Source organism: Sceloporus occidentalis, unplaced genomic scaffold (assembly GCF_023333645.1).
Source record: "Sceloporus occidentalis isolate IW3139 unplaced genomic scaffold, rSceOcc1.0.p SCAF_13, whole genome shotgun sequence".
Classification (NCBI taxonomy): Eukaryota; Metazoa; Chordata; class Lepidosauria; order Squamata; family Phrynosomatidae; genus Sceloporus; species Sceloporus occidentalis.
In genome coordinates, this window is record NW_028316993.1 from 9,229,429 (window position 1) to 9,246,711 (window position 17,283).

Genomic DNA, 17,283 nt, shown 5'->3' on the forward strand with positions numbered 1-17,283 from the left:
GCATTTTAATTGATGTATTGTACTGTTTAATATGGGGGACTTTTGCTAATGTAACTTGTATTTTATTATTCTGTAAACCGCCGTGATCGAAGGAACGGCGGTATATAAATAAAGACTCATTCATTCATTCATTCATTCATTTTGAATTTTGATCCTGTCCTCTGGGGTATTAGCTATTCCTCCTAATTTTGCGTCATCTGCAAATTTGATAAGCATGCCCTCTGTTCTTTCATCTAAGTCATTGATAAAGATGTTGAATAGCACTGGGCCCAGGATAGAACCATGTGACACCTAAGTCACTAGTCGGTTATGAATTCATGACAAGGGACTACCTTTACCTTTACGCAGTGCTGCTGTTGCTGCTACTGTCCACTAGAGGTCAGCGCCGCCCAGCAGCCTCTGGCACTAGTTCTCCCTAACTGGTTGACTGGCTGAAGGAGGTGTTGTGTAATTGTGCTTGGAGCAATTCCCAGTAAGCGAAGAAGACCAGGAGGATTTTTGTTGTTAACCACCCTTGAGCTGATCTTGACTCACAACTCATGGCAACCCTGTGGATGAGACATCTCCAAGACTCCCTGTCCTCCGCTGCTCTACTTAGTTCCTGCAAACTCATACCCTTAACCTCTTTGAGTCCATCCATCTAGTTGCACAGTGGTTCCCAAACTTTAGTCCTCCAGGTGTTTTGGACTTTAGCTCCCAGAATTCCTGGTGGCTCGCCAAGGTGGCTGGAGCTTATGGGAGTTGAGGTACAAAACACCTGAAGGACCAAAGTTTGTGACCCACCAGCTTAGGTCAGTGGTTCGCAAACTTTGGTCCACCAGTTGTTTTGGACTTCAGCTCCCAGAAGCCATAGCCAGCTTGGCCAATGGTCAGGAATTATGGGACCTGATGTCCAAAAGTCTGAAGGACAAACATTTGGAAACCACTGATCTAGCATGTGGCCTTCCTCTCTTTCTGGTTCCCTCCACCTTTTCTAACATTGCTGTCTTTTCTAATCAAAGAAAAAAGGCTATTGACATCTGAACAGGACTCCACTCCTGGGAAGAAGCAGCAGAGAAAGGCTGCTTACTGGGGTTATTCAGACGTAACCTCACTCATCGATTCCTGTTTTGTTGTTCACACTAGTTTTTAAAAATCTGAACCAGACCAATGCGCATCTCTGTGAATTCTGTTTATCACACATGTCAGCACTTGCTCCATGTCTTGAATGCATTTTGAATATATTTGCATCATCAACTCCATTTTATTAGAAGGTGACACAAACTCCCAGAGATGTGCATTGATGCAGATCCATACTGGGAACAACAAAAAAGAATGTGCGAGTGAGGTTATTTGCATTGTTCTCCTAAACCAAGAAGAAAGTTTGAATGACCACCAAAGATGGATTTGATGATGTGCATGTATTTGAAACATGTTCAAGGTATACAGAGTTTTATTCTGGTTTATGCGGGGTCTATTTGCATTGGCTATTCACAGAGCATGGGGTTATTCAGACAGTGAAAATAATCCACAATGAATCCAGGCTGAATCTCCGTTGTTCACATGCATCCTGAATATGCCCGATTAAGGGTTTTGTTTTTTTTTGGGGGGGGGCTGCCATATCGTCGGCAGTGTGGAGAACCGATGCGAATACACCTGTGATTAAACTTTGCATGCCTTGAACATGTTTCAAATACATTTGCATCGTGGATTCTATGTTTATTCAAGTGCTGGCACATGTGAGCAACCAAACTCACAGAGATGCAGTTCTGTAGAATGAATACATGAGTGAGGTTATTTGCATTGTTCCACTTTTAAAAAGATGACTGAATGAATGCAAATCTTTTAGGAAAACTGAACCCCACCCCACCCGAAATCGATTATGCCAGGATTTGCAGGTTTTGGGGTAGCTCCTCCCCCTCAAAAAAGTTAACAGATACATTCAAAATACATGTGAACAACAGAGAGAAATCTCACATTCATCTGGATTTTTTTTCACTGTCTGAATAGCCCCTAAAGATGTATCATTGTGAGGCAGAAAGCTCTTGCTTGGAGCCTTACTACTGATGCCAAATGCATGTAGGGTGCCTTGTTTTTGCCTGTAGTAAAAAGAAAAAGAGCAGAGGCAGAGAGAGTCTTTGGGGCAAATGAGGCATGTTTACTCCATTGGTAGGCTCTAAAGATCTCTGCCTTCCCACAGCTATGTGACAGGTAGAAATCTGACAGATGCTGTTCAGTGGGAGAATAGTCTGGTTCTTCTTTTTCATTCCCTTCTTGGAAACTGGAACACATTTGTCTGTCTCCAGTCTCCAAAGGCCTTGACTTGTTTGTCAAGAGTTCTGAAAGCATATAGACAGAGGCTCTGAGTTTAGATTTGCATATCCCTTTAGACCCCTTGGATGCAGTTTTTCTGGCCCCAGAGGTCTGAGGTCCGAAACCAGAGTGTGTGGTGTCCCCTTTAGACCTCATCATCTCCATTGCACACTTCTAAACCGTTCCTAAAAATTGCCACTTCGGGGACACATCTGGAATGCAATGGGAACTTCCGGCGGCGGTGGCAGCATTCTCCTGTGTGGTAAGATGTGTTCTATGCTGCCTCCCATTCCCATCACCCTCCCTTTTGTAACATGACAGGCCCATTCCAGGGGCCTGTGTAATAAACCTCATGGTTTAGTGATTTTGTGTGTGTTGTGTGTCTTCAGGTCATTTCTGATTTATGGTGACCCTGCAGTGAACCTATCATGGGGTTTTCTTGTAAGATTTGTTCAGCTGAGATTTGCTATTGCCATCCCCTGAGGCAAAGCGCATGTGACTTGCTCAAGGTCACCCAGTGGGTTTCATAGCTGAGCTGGGAATTTAAACTGATTTCCCCCCACTAAAAAATGCTGCTGTCAAGCCCTCCTGGAATGTTGTGAAGAGCTCAAGTGTGACAAGAAATCATTACGGACATCTACAGTGTAATTTTAAAGGTGTGTTAGGTTGTTTACTCAATAAAAGAGAGGCCAGGGCAAGGCCCAGCAGGTTTGTTCTCAAGAGTCTGCACAACCAAAAATACTGTAGAGGATCCCACAATTCTCAACCCCAAGAGTTAATTAATAATTGATATTTCAACTTCCTCAGGAAGTTTCATTCTGGAGCAGGGTTAGGCAAAGCTATGGGCTAGAGCAGTGGTTCCGAAACTTTGATCCTCCAGATGTTTTGGACTTCAGCTCCCAGCATTCCTGACTGTTGGCCAAACTGTCTTGGGCATCTTGGAGTTGAAGTCCAAAACACCTGGAAGACCAAAGTCTAGGAATCACTGAGCGAGAGGGTCAGTATCCGAAGGAAGGAAGGAAGGAAGGAAGGTAGGTCTAATTTTGCCCTCTTTTGTCCTTTGAGACCCTCATTGCTGGAGGAAGTTGCACTGTTAGATTGACCCTTTGGGGCAGAGGTCCAGAGCCCCACTTGGCAAAAAGAACAGGAAGATCTTCATGCAGGCTTGGCTTATCATATTTTGAGGGTGAGGGGCAGGGAAGCAAAACAACACACATTGCGATCTAAATAAGGGGTGTCCCCCTGAAACCATTTAGTCCATAGTCTAAAATTACCAAGCTCCGTCGCTGGCTGGAGGGTATTGGGCAGAGAGGGGCCTTGTACCGGCCCCCAAGGCATCTGTCTCCTTGCTCTAACCCTGAAAGCTTTGCTTCCCTCAGTCATTTCCGCTGACTTAAATTCACCAGTGACCCTAGCACTTCAGAGAACAACCCCAGGCCCCTGCTCGGCTGCTTGCAGCACAGACGGGACATTGTTTGGAAGCTCGATGGAGAACAAGCGCTCCATTCAACGGTGTGAGAATGGCGGCACTGCAGAGCGGGCAGGGGGCTTGGCCTTTTGTTCCAGCTCCAGATGAGGCACCGAGAACTAATGGCAACACCCAGAAACAAGATGGGGGAGGCTCTGGACCTTAGGAGTGCCTCCCCCCTCCCAAAAGTCTGTCCTTGCTGGGCTGTGCTTTGGCTGCGGGATGCAGTCACCACCCGTAATGAGAGCCACATTGTCTGGATGGCTGTCAAGGAAGAGAGAAAAGGAAGGGACGAGACGCTTTGTGTCTTGGAAAGGGGGAATGAACTCCTGGCTGAGGCAGAGGGAAAGAAGGAGCCTAGTTTGGCAAAAGTGGAACAACTTTCTGATATAGGAGCTGTTTAACGGTAGAACACACTGCCTCAGAATGTGATGGAATCTCTTTTTTAAACAGAGGCTGGATGGGCATCTGTTGGGGGTGCTTTGATTGTAAGCTCCTGCATGGCAGGGGGATTGGTTGGCCCTTGAAGTCTCTTCCAACTCTATGATTCTAACATGGAAACCAATGATGTCCCTGAATTACGGGTCTCCTGAGGTGGTGGTTGGGGGATGAAGATGCCCCTTTTTTGTTCAAGGGAGAATGAGGTGATTCAAAGCCAGTTTTCGTGAGCCAGCACAGCTGTGTGCCATTGAGCAAGAGCAACAGCCTGCGAAGCACCCTGGCAACATGCCTAGCTGAGCGGCGCCTTTGTGCAGATGTCAGGGAGAGTTTAGCAGGGTGGCATGCTCCAAGAAGCAGTCTGCCTTTTCTAATGCTTAAAGTCAAGGTAACTGCATGTCTAGGAAGTCGGCGGGATGGGAGAGTTAGTTTGCAAGCCTGGCTTCTCCCTGGGAAGTATTTTAAGTGAAGAAGATCACTTGAAAGTGTTGTAGATAGATACAGTATCTTGCCAATAAATCCTCTGCATTTTGCACTCCTATTTTTTTAAACAAACAAAAGCAACTGATTTAAAGGATCACTGCACAATAAAGCACCTCAGGGCCCATTAAGAATACTTGCCCTTAAGCAATGAACTTCTGTGGTTTAAAATGAAGAAACCCTGGCTTTCCTCCAAGATGGATGGCAAATTAGCCATACATGTCTTAACTTCCCTACCTCTGGAAGAAAGGAAGAGAAGAAGGGAGGGAGGGAGGACAGACTTGTCTAAGAGCCTAAGAACACTGTCCATCATCTTTGGGACACTTAATAAGGCTGTAGAAAAACGGCACAAACCATATTAGGACAATATCTTTATTAATCCCATTCAGAGGTCACAGAATCATGCCAGCTATCAGGCTATAGAATCATGCCAGCTATCAGAATCAACCACAATTCTTTTCGTAATAGCCTGCCTGATGAAGAAATCAGGAGTTTGCACATTTGTGGTGACATGAATTGCCCCAGTATTGGTATATGGTAGTATTTTTCATGCTACAGCTAAATTATATGCTGGCATTCTGTACCATGTAGTAGCTGCTCTGCTTATCTTCCTTGAAAGATGTTTGCCTTTAATAGCTGCTTCCCCCTGCAATGTATTTCCATACTAGGAACAATGTCAAGATTTTCAAGCCATGGAGGCTTCAATCCATGGATTAAAAAAATCTGTGGATACCGAGGGCTGACTGTATTCATATGAAGAAAACATTGTCTACACTGGTTTCAGAATTGTATTCCCAGCAATCAGTGAGAATTAGTGTTACATTTTATTATTATATATTGAACTGTTATTACTTTAGTCCTGTGCCATATCTAAAGCACAGCCTTTGTGCACTAAGACCATCATTAAAATTGGACCTGCAACTTTATTTCCATACACAAAGGATTTATAATTTGAATTGACATCCTCACATACCAATGGCATATATATGTCTGTCCCTGGCTTCGACTCCACCAAATGCTGCCAACTTTTTTCTTTAGTTAGGATGTTATCAGACAAGGGAAATTGGAAGTATAATCCAATGGCAATCCCAACGCAATCATGGGGTTTCACGTTATTGCGTGATAGACTACCACACACAATTTTGGGCAATGGAAATCTATTTTCGGGCAATGGGAAGTCAGTTCGAACACAATTCGAATTCATGTAAATTCGCTGAACTAGCGAATTCATGTGAGTGTGTTCTGGCCCCACTTTCTTTTCATTCGAAACTAAGAGGAATTCCTGCTGTGTGATAAACTCCTTAGTCTCAAAGGTATTACAAGATGTCTCTATGTACTTCTTCGAGGAATATCCTGTCGTCCATTACTCTCATTACATATTCATTGGTGAATCAAGGGCGGTTACTAGCACAGCTAATCTTTGGCCCATGATTTGCTGTTGAGGCCATTCTCAAGTTGACCTGTTTTTATCTCACATCGGTGTGAAACGTATGAAGCTCAGCAGTGCAATACAGTGGAATATGTTGCCTCAGAGTGTGGTTTGTGGTGGAGTTTCCTTCTTAGGAGGCTTTTTAGACATCTGTTGGGGATGCTTTGATTGTGTTTTCCTGCATAGCAGGGGGTGAACATAAGGCCCACAGGATCTCTTCCAATTATATGATTAATCTTGGAGGCTAAGCAGGTTCAGCCCTGGTTAGTACTTGGATGGGAGACCACCAACAAATGCCAGGTGCTGTAGGCTATATTTCAGAGGAAGAACTGAAAAAATTCCTTGCCTAAGAAAACCCTATGGAATTCATGGGGTCACCATAAGTCAACAAGTAACCTGAAGGCACATACATGCACTGTCCAAGAAATGTTTGCTTGCTCCTCCCATAACATAGGTAGAGCAATGCAAAATATCCAGCTAGTCTTCCCTCCCATGGGAGGAGGCTCCCTTTGTTCCAGTCCTGCCAAGGCAACAAGAGTTTTTGCAGAGCCCTGGGCAGTTATTTAAAAACATTTGTCTTCAAGTAATTAAATAGATGTAGATCTCCAGAGAAAGCGCAGCATGAATGCCTCTTTTAAACCAGTCTTATCAGGAGCAGTACAGTTGCTACTGTCTGTGTTGCATAATATGTGTAGAGAAGGAAATCTTGGTCCAGATCCCCACCCTGCAAAAATTGTGAAATTTTGGAGAAGACACCAGAATAGATGGTGGTGGTGGTGGTGGGGTTACAGTGACAGTACGGAGCAGTGGTTAGTGTTGGACAGAGAATAAGTAAACAAGCTGCAAAACATACAGGGTTATTCTCAGCCTGACCGAACGTGCAATGTTGTTGTTGGACAGGCAGATACCAGATACTCCACCTTGAGTTCAAGAGAGGTAATAATAAGGAACATAAATGCAACAAAAATAATTCTTTAAAAAGCCAAATGAATAGTTGTAGTGCCTCCCAACTCTTCAAGTGATAGGATGCCCCTGCAGCAGCACTTATATGAGTTTCATTTTTCTTGTTGAGAAGGAAAATCACTGCACCATGCATCATCCCCAGCCAGCATGGCCACTGACTTTGCTGTCTGGTGATGTTGGGACATGTGGCTGATCTGAAGAATAACAAGCCACTGTCAGCTGAAGAGTTTGCCAGCAATAAAATTTAAACTGAACACTGGTCAAAACCAAACTGGGCTAATTTAAAGAATCTATAAATATGCGCCTTTCTGCTTCTGCTGTGTGTGTAGGAGTATGTCTGCAAACCCTCCTCCTTCTATGCTGCTAGAACTGAAAGGCAGTCTGTTCATGAAAATCCAGAAGTATATTATATGTTCCTCATTGGTGTGAGCTTTACATCTGTTGTCTGTGCATGTGGAGGAAGTACAGAGTACTTAGAGTACAACAGAGTTGTCTAAGCATTATTGGTGGTGCCAGCCATTTTAAGCCCTTCCTGGTTCCACTGTAACCCTGATGTAGTTTTGCATCTTGAACGGCAGTCAAAGCCTGCCTGCAACATGAATGACACCTGAAGGAGCAGGTCATCAGAATGCCCACTAAGCCATTGCCAGCTCAGACAGTGCCTGGAGAATCCAAGGACCAGTCAAATCTGTTTCTCTGTGCAGAAAGTGCCATGGAGCTCTGCACTTGCCCCTGCCTGCAAGGAGAAAAGCAACATGGGCTAGAGGACAACAGGGGATTCTGGGAATAAGGCTTAGGTAAAACAAATCTGCATCCTAACTTCATCCAGTTCACTGGATGACAAGGGGAGGACATTGGGAAAGAGTCTTGGGATGGGCAGTTAGTGACAACCCCCAAGTGTTCACTCCCCTCTGTGGTGTCACCTGGTGCATTCTGCACCGCTGCACCCCTCTAGTGACACCCAGTCAGGGATGTAGCCAGGATTTTGGGAAGGGGGGGTCTAGACTAAGTGCCACCATTATAATGGGGCTTGGGTGTGGCGGCGTGGCAGCATGCACCATTCATTTTATCTAATGGAGGGGTGGTCTGGACCCCAAGAACCCCCCCCCTTGGCTACGTCCCTGACCCAGTGAAAAGAAAGTGGGCCCACTCAGGGATTGGGTGGGGACACTGAGAGCATCTTGTCCAAGCCCCCTTCATGCTGACACTGTCCTTGAACAGCACACTGGGCCAGCTTCAGTGCAGATGTGGCATCTGGAGTGGGAGGATTAGCCTGTCTCCTGGGAACTAATGCTATGATAAATCAGTGACCCTTAGAAGGAACCCCTATGGCCAGTGACTTGTAGTAACAAGCACTGTAGAATAAAATCAGTAGAGCCAAAGCATATGCATTAGGTAGTACCTTCCTAGCCCCAGGACCCCACAAAAAGCCTCCACTGCCTGCTTCCAGGCCTTCTAATTGTGAAGTAATGTTCATGTTCCCTACAGATCCTCAAAGATCTGAGGACTTTTGACAAGTTGTTGCCAGGCCAAGGCACTTAAGATACTATCTGACCCCCCCCCTCCATGCACCCCTCCTTGTACCTCTGCCAAAGGGTTCATTGGTATGCACATCAGGTACTGTACATTCTGGGCTTGGTTCCTCCACCCCTGCTCTTGAAATGCTGACCTATAAACAGACAATCAAAAAGAGAGAGTGTGATCCAAAAAAGCAGCCACCGCCCTGGGAGAAGAGAGTGGGAATGGAGTGTCCCAGGGCCATGAATTCTGCTGCGTTAAGCTTTTTCTAAGGGAAGATCTTTGTGCAGCTGCAACTGTGGTGACATACTGGGTCTTTTGTGCCACCACACTCCTATTTATGCACCTTCAATACACAGAGGTTCTTTTTTCATATAGTTAGAAAAGCTTCAAATTTACAGCACTGTGAACTTGTAATGAAAGCTGAGACTGTTCCTGTGCCTTCTGCTAAATGCAGCCCTCTCATATATATATAATGCTGTGTTTCTTTAGAAAAGTGATTCCAGTTCTGAGTCCCTAGATATAGTAGGACTTAACTCCTCAGCCACCATGGCCAATGCTCAGGGATTCTGGGAGCTGTAAAAACGCTCCCAAGTTAGGAATTGCTGTCCTAGAATATGAGAAGTGGCCAAGTAGAAAGTTTCCACTAGGGCAATGGTCTGCAAACTTTTTTGGGTTGCTGCCCCCTTTCTTCTTGGGTTCCACTGCAGCACCCCCAAATACATATTTCTTGATGTTAAACCTACTAGAATCATAGAATCGTAGAGTTGGAAGAGACCACAAGGGCCATCCAGTCCAACCCCATTCTGCCATGCAGGAAATCACAACCAAAGCATCCCCGACAGATGGCCATCCAGCCTCTGTTTGAAGACCTCTAAGGAAGGAGACTCCACTACACTCTGAGGGAGTTTGTTCCACTGTTCTACTACACATACAAAACAACCAATCTTAGTCACTGCTCCCTTTTGCCACTTGGTCACTCTTGGAGCAGCAAACCAGTAGCTTGCTGAGCAGTGACTGAGAATCTTCTCACCCATGATGGCCTTGTGGCAGAGGCATCACTAGGCAGTATGTGTGTGTGTGTGTGGGGGGGGTGGGGTCAGGACACACTGGGTGACACCATAAGTGGGGTGACACCATGACCATCATCTTAGCAATGCTACTGTTGCTAAGTATGTATCATTTGGAAAAACCGGGCCATAGCATTGGTGGTATCCCTAGAGTTGGTGTCGCCTGGTGTGGTCACTTATGGGCAGGACTTCTGCGGTTTCGGATTTCTCTGAAAATGCCAGCCACTGAATAAACTCTTCTAGAATGTGGCCACATAGCCCCCAAAACCCACAAAAAACTACTCAAGATCCCTTTGTATACCATTTCACCTTTTAAGTAACTCTAGACTTGTACATATAGATAAGCAGAGACCTTGGCAGAGGCCACTAATGGGCTGGATGAAGTAGTCTTTTCTTTCATGGCTAAGAATGATGATAGTGGCTGCTTTTCTTCATCCTCCCATTTTGCTGGTGTGTTAACAGAAGCAGAGTAATGAACTAAAGAACACAAACTATTGTCATTGTATTGCTGTTTTACATCCATCCTGATCCCCAGAGACCTTTCCTCAAATGTTACTGTACTTTCAAAGAGGTTTGCCCTGTAGTCTGTATCTTTTCTTTGCCTTCCTCTTGGGAGACAGTTGAGCCAAAGGTAGAGCTCAGAAAAGTTATATTTTTGGCATCATACTGTCAATGGCCATTATCACAGTGGATTCTGGGAATTCTAGCCTCCACAAATAAATCTCCCAAACGTATCTCAGGTGAGAATATAACCTGCCCACGGTCCTTTATAGCCAGGTCTAATCAAGGTACAGTGATGGTGGCACTATTCCATACTGCAAGGGAGAGGCACTGTATCTATTATGATCTCCAAAATCTAAACATTTAAAATACAATTACGATATGCACATTTAAAATTTGTGCGAAATGGGAACGAGAACTGCATCAGGAAAAAAAATCTATCTAGCCCAGCATCCTCCTGAAAGCATCAGCTTGGTGGGAACCAAATGAACAGGATATGCTCCAGCTATTACAGATCAACCATTTGTTGGTTTACCAGCTTTTATTGTCAGGAGGCTCCCAAGGCTATTCTGATTATAGCCGCTGTGTGTTTCAACATCTCCTTCCTGCTTTTGATAAGATTGTTTAAATTGGCCCCTCAAATCCCTGAACAATACTAATACCAAGACAGTGGGCCTGAGGAATCTATCAGCATTAACAGAATCCACAAGAAGTGATACCTTTCTTGAGCCAGCTCCAAAGCATTAAATACATTATGCAAGCTTTCAAAGCTTCAGTGGCTTCTTCATCAGGTAAAGATGTTAAAAATCATACAGGAGGGAAACAGTAACTTCTTTTTTCTATTGCTAATGAGAGTTGAAATTTTATTACCTGTCTTTTATTGCTCCTTGTCTCTAGTTCTCACATGGCCCATAATGGGAGTGTGACTTCTACAACCCTAGGCAGGCTAAGGCTGATGGAATCTTGGAGGACCACAGGTTGCTCTGACTTTTAAGGCTACACAATATCTTTGTGCTAGTTTTACTGCAAAACATAAATACCGCTGGCTCTCCACATCCGCAGCTTTCACTTTTGTGGACTTGGTTATTTCATGGTTTTGATCAATATGTTTTTTTCTAGGAATCTCTAGTCAATGTCCATTAGAGGTCCACCAGGAGGACCTAAGAGATTCCTAGAGAGAACACTTTTCTAGACATTTATAGGTCCTTCATCATAATTATATGAACAATTTCTAGTGGATATTGACCACAGAGTTGCACTGGAGGACCCAGAGAAACCCAGTCTGGGCATTGACAGGGGAAGTGTGACCCTGCTGGTGCTCTTGGACATCTCAGCTGCTTTCGATACCATAGACCATTGTATCCTTCTGGAACGCCTGAGGGAGTTAGGTATCGGAGGCACTGCACTCCAGTGGTTCCATTCCTACCACTCAGTCAGATTCCAGATGGTGAGGCTGGGGGGCAGTTGCTCCTCTAAGAGAGAGCTGACATCTGGTGTCCCTCAAGGCGCCATTCTGTCCCCCATGCTGTTTAACATTTACATGAAATCGCTGGGAGAGATCATCCGGAGACATGGGGCGCGGTGTTATCAGTATGCTGATGACACCCAAATATGCTTCTCTATGCCTCCGACTGTTTCAGTGATTAAGGATGGCATCTCTCCTCTGAATACCTGCCTTGAGTCAGTAATGGGCTGGATGAGGGAAAACAAACTCAGGTTGAATACAGAGAAAATGGAGGTACTTGCAATAGGCACCTCAGGTCTGGGGAAGGAAATTTACCAACCTGTCCTGGATGGGGTCACGCTTCCTCTGAAGGACGAAGTTCACAGTTTGGGAGTACTTATGGATCCATCTCTACAGTTGACATCTCAAGCAGATGCGATGGCCAGAAGTGCTTGGTACCATTATTTGTTTGTAACTTTTTAAATATATATATGTTTGATAAATCCAATAAAATATATTTGACAAAAAACAAAACAGTAGTATCGTGACAACATCTTCCACCTCAGTTTAGGACAGCAGGGTAGCTTGATGGGTTCAGGACAGACTGGCTAGACCTCTGACATCCAACAGAGGAGAATAGCCAGAAGGCTGCCACAAACTGGACGGATGGTGCATACGTGCAGAAAAGATAGGAAGAGAACATTTTATTACAAAATGAGACCTAGCCAGTGCCAGATTTAAGCACTAGATAAGTCGGCTGTGATTGAGGACCAAAGATGATGAGGGCCCTCTAAATACTCCTATAAGAAAAAACAAAAGCCCTGTAAGATTGCACATTTTAGGTGATGCTCTGGGCCCTTTAGCTACTTGATATGCCCACATCCAGTCCCCCAAATGCCTAAATCTGGCCCTGAGCTCTACAGTGCAACAGCGATGTGTGCCAAGTGGATCTCCTTTCTCTGAAGGAGTTCACAAGCAGGCAGGAATTCACCATCTGAATAATGTTGCTGTTATGAAAGGCACAAGTTGTTTAAAGGCAGGAGAAAGAGCTCTATTTGGGGAGGAGGAAGGAAGAGAGGGAGAAAAAGCATAGTTAACCCATTTTGCTTTATTGAACTAAGAGGAAAGAAGTGGAGGGGGGCAGCCAGTATGTTGTTGTGGTTTGAGTGTGGGAGGAAGGCTGCATCTACACTGTAGAAACAACAGCTTGACATTGCTTTAAGGGCTGCAGTTCCATCCTATGGAATCCTGGGATGGGTAGTTTGACAAGGTCTTTCTTTCTTTCTTTCTTTCTTTCTTTCTTTCTTTCTTTCTTTCTTTCTTTCATTCTGAATAGGATTTATATCCCACCTTTCTCCTGCAATGGGATTCAAGGTGGGTTAAGAACTAAAACATTGATTACAAAAGTTAAAAATAATAATTAAATATTACTAACATTAAAAACGAAGGTGAAAACCTTTAGCCTTCTCTGCCAGAGTGCTGGTGCCTCACAAAACTATACAGCCCAGGACACTGTAGGATGACACCATGGCAGTTCAAATGGTGTCAAACCACTTTATTTCTACAGTTTAGACACAGGTCCAAAACACACTGCAGAAATAATCCAGTTTGAGACTGCTTTAACTGCCCTCTGTGGCACCAGAGCTCTCTGACAGAGAAGGCTACAAAACCACAGTTCCCAGGGTTCCCTATCACTGAGCCAAGGCAGTTAAATCGGTCTCAAACTGATTTCTCCAGTGTGTTTTGGGGCACAGATTAGGGATGCATCCACACTGCCGAAATAATCCGGTTTGGCCCCTCTTTAACTGCCGTGGCTCAATGCTGTGGAATTCTCAACAAGTTACCATTCTCCAAATTCCAGAGTATTGAGCCAGTGTGAATGCAACCTTGGACTCTTGAGAACAGGGGTCGAATACCCAGCTCTGCCATGCAAACCCCACTGGGTGACTTTGGGCAAGTCACACTCTCTCAGCCTCAGAGGATGACAATGGCAAGTAAAAAGAAAAATGCATGACAGGGTCACCCTAGGGTTACAACCTGAAGGCACACAACACCACCAAAGGAGTGGGGAATGAAACCATGCCCTGTGAGGAGAGACATAGGGAGCTGGGGATGTTTAGCCTGGAGAAGAGACCATTAAGGGGTAATATGATAGACCTGTTTAAGTTTTTCAAGGAGTGTCATACGGAGAATGGGGTTGTCTGCTGCTCCAGAGAAAAAGACAAGGAGCAATGGATTCCAACTACAGGAAAACAGATTCCACTTAAGCATTAGGAGGGACTTCTGGATAGTAAGTGCTGTTTGACAGTGGAACATACTTCCTTGAAGAGCGGTGGAGTCACCTTCTTTGGAGGCCTTTAAACAGAGGCTGGATGGTCATCTGTCAGGGCTGCTTTGACTGTGTATTCCTGCATGGCAGAAGGTTGGACTGGATGGCCCTTGGAGTCTCTTCTATGATTCTAAGAATGAATTGATGTACCCACTTTCCCACTGTTCAGCTCTCATAGTGATCGGGAATATAAAGGCTTATACAATTCTAACTGTAACCACTTCTTACACAACCATGGAAGGGACAGGAGCCCTCTCCAGTTCTCAGTCTGGCTACTGCTCAGTGTGAATTGGCCTTTAGGTCTAAAAGGAAGGCATGTGGACAAAGAGTGCTGTGTGCAGGCCTTCTCCAGGAACAGGGAAGCCCTGTTGAAACTATCCAAAGGGTGGAAAACTCCTAGCTCGGAGAAGAGACGGTTAAAAGGTGAAATGACAGCCCTGTTTAAATACGTGAAGGGATGTCATATTGAGGAGGGAACAAGCTTGTTTTCTGCTGCTCCAGAGAACAGGACATGGAGCAATGGATTCACACTAGAGGAGAAGTAATTCCACCTCATCGTTAGGAGGACCTTTCTGACAGTAAGAGCTGTTTGACTGCGGAACGCACTCCTTAGAAGTGTGGTAGAGTCTCCTTCTTTGGAGGTTTTTAAACAGAGGCTGGATGGCCATCTGTCGGGTATGCTTTGATTGTGAGTTCCTGCATGGCAGTGTTACGGTTAAAAAAATAGTTATTCAATTAATGATTGAGTCTCAGACAAAGTCCAGTTTCTCAGATGACTTTATTCGCTAGCGGTCCAGCTCCTGAATAACTTCAAGGAAGCTGGCCCCGAACAGAAGGCTGTACATTTCTTTTATTGACAGAAACCACAAGATGTTACAAATTTTCAGTTTGCTTAAATGATTACATTATATCTCATGTTCTTAGTTCATGCAACCTAAGTGTGTCTGAATTTGCAATCTATGGCCATCTGTCGGGGATGCTTTGATTGTGATTTCCTGCATGGCAGGGGGTTGGACTGGATGGCCCTTGCGGTCTCTTCCAACTCTATGATTCTATGATTCTATCAGCAATTTAGCAATTTGCACTTTCTCTCCCCCTCCCTTATGCATTTACCGTTAGCCTAACCACAAGATGAAATTTTCTAGACACGGTTTAGCTTGCAAGAGCACTTCCTATGCAAACTTTGGCAATCTCTTGTCACACAGTCAGACTTAACTTTTTGGACCTTGTTATCATTTATTCAACTTTTATTCCAGATATCTTTACCTTCACTGTTCTTCAGCCTTTGACCTTTTTGCTCTTTTTACCCTATCAGCAGGAGGTTGGACTGGATGGCCCTTGGGGTCTCTTCCAACTCCATGATTCTATAATGGTTCCTTTGCAAAGAGAAGGCAAGCAAGCAAACAAAAAAAGGCCGAGCAGCCCTTCCCTCCCCTGCAGCAGTGAAACCTGTTCCTCCTCACCTGGCTGGGTGCGGCCTCTGAGGTGCTATTTAGGCCAAGGATTGCTGCTGCCTAGTTTGTTGCTTCTGCCTTTGCTGAAGTATCCCAGGACAGGGTGAGTAAAAGGGGATTCTGTGAGGGGAGAGAAGGGGGTCCTGGGCCTTAGTTAGGACCCAGTTACTGACTATGAGGCAGCCAGCATGGTGTAGTGGTTTGAGCATTGGGCTATGACTCTGGAGACCAGGGTTTGAATCCCAGTTCGGCAATGCCAAAACCCATTGGGTGACCATGAGCACAAGTCTCACTCTCTCAGCCTCGGAGGATGGCAACAGGAAACCCCCTCTGAATTAACCTGCCAAGGAAACCCTATGGGTCGCCATAAGTCAGAAACAATTTGAAGGCACACAACAACAAATATTTAGGGGTGGGATGGAGAGTCTGTTTCTCCCCACAGTCTAGACATGTACGTCCCCAAAGGAACAGCAGTAAGTGCTCTCATTGAAAGTATTGAAAGTATTCTCAGTGAAACTATTACTTGGAAGAAATGATATAATACAGTTCGTGTGTGTGTGTGTGACATAATATACAACTGCTGAGTGTTATAAATGTATATCTGTTAGTATAAATGTTAAATTAAAAGTGAACATCATGAACAGACAGATTATCTTCTATGATTACAGATCATTGTGTCCAGTCCTTTGTAGCTTTCCAAATTTATTAGAAAGGTTTGTTTTTTTAAAGTCTTAACTGCTTGAAATTTACTCCTTTTTTCAAATGGTTAAGTATGAAAACAGACCTACTTTGCATAACTATGGAACATGAGTCATCATCACATTCATGGCTCCTTTTTCCAGGCACATCATTGCTGCGCCATTGGTTGGCGTGGCCACAATCTGAGGGAGAAAGGGGCAGCCTCTGTCTGTATAGGCCCATAGTATACAACTTTCCCAAAGGAACCTTGGCAAAGTGAATGAGAATGCAGAATTCCACAGTCGGGAACAGTGTCCAGCAGAAAGGATTTAAATTTGCAGTGTGGACAATGTGTATGTGCAGCAACACACACTGTCCATCGGAGAGTCTTCAGACTTTGCTTTGAGACTTTGGCCCAGTTTATACATTACCTTTGTCAGTGGGCTTGTTTCAGAAACCAGTGCAAGGCACCTAGATTGTATGTACTTATACGGAATCGCTCTGATCCTTTTGTCCAAATGCAAATAATTGCTTTACCCATGGCGATAGCGGAGGGACTAATAGGAGTCAGTTCTCTAGAAGCTGGGAGTAGGTTTCAGGCTCCTATGGTAGTAATTATGGAGCTGCCGCTCAGGATTAGATACAGCCAGGCTGCTTGCCAGGTTGCTTTTCCTCTTGTTTCTTGCAGGTGATGGCAGCAGCCTTTATTGAGGGTGTGGGTGCAGATGTAACTTCAGAGCTTAAGCTTTTTTGCCTTGAGAAAATCAGCACATTCTTGTGGCATTTTGAATAGTCTTAATAATAATTTTCTATTTGGAATGGTCTTAATAATAATTTTCTGTCGGTCTTGGCTCCCCCCCCCCCCCCCCAAGATACCTACATTCATTTATTTTTGCATTTACTCCTCTTTTGTTTTCCCTGAATAATGCATACCTTCTGGCCTCTCAGGTTGCCAATGGAGGAAGTAACTTGGGCATCTTGAAAGAACCAGTTTGCAAAAGAACAATCCAAAAGTCACAGTTAGGTGATACTGTATCTTTATTGCCACAAACAAAAATGTCACAAGGATATGAGCAATCTTTTGAGTTCTCCAGAACCCTTCAGCAGAGATGTTAAACAAAACAGAACCAATGGGACGAAAATAGGTAAAGGAAAGTTAGACCTTAATATCATATTAAGCTTGCAGCTTGCAGCAGTAAGGTTCTGTAGTTTGACATGG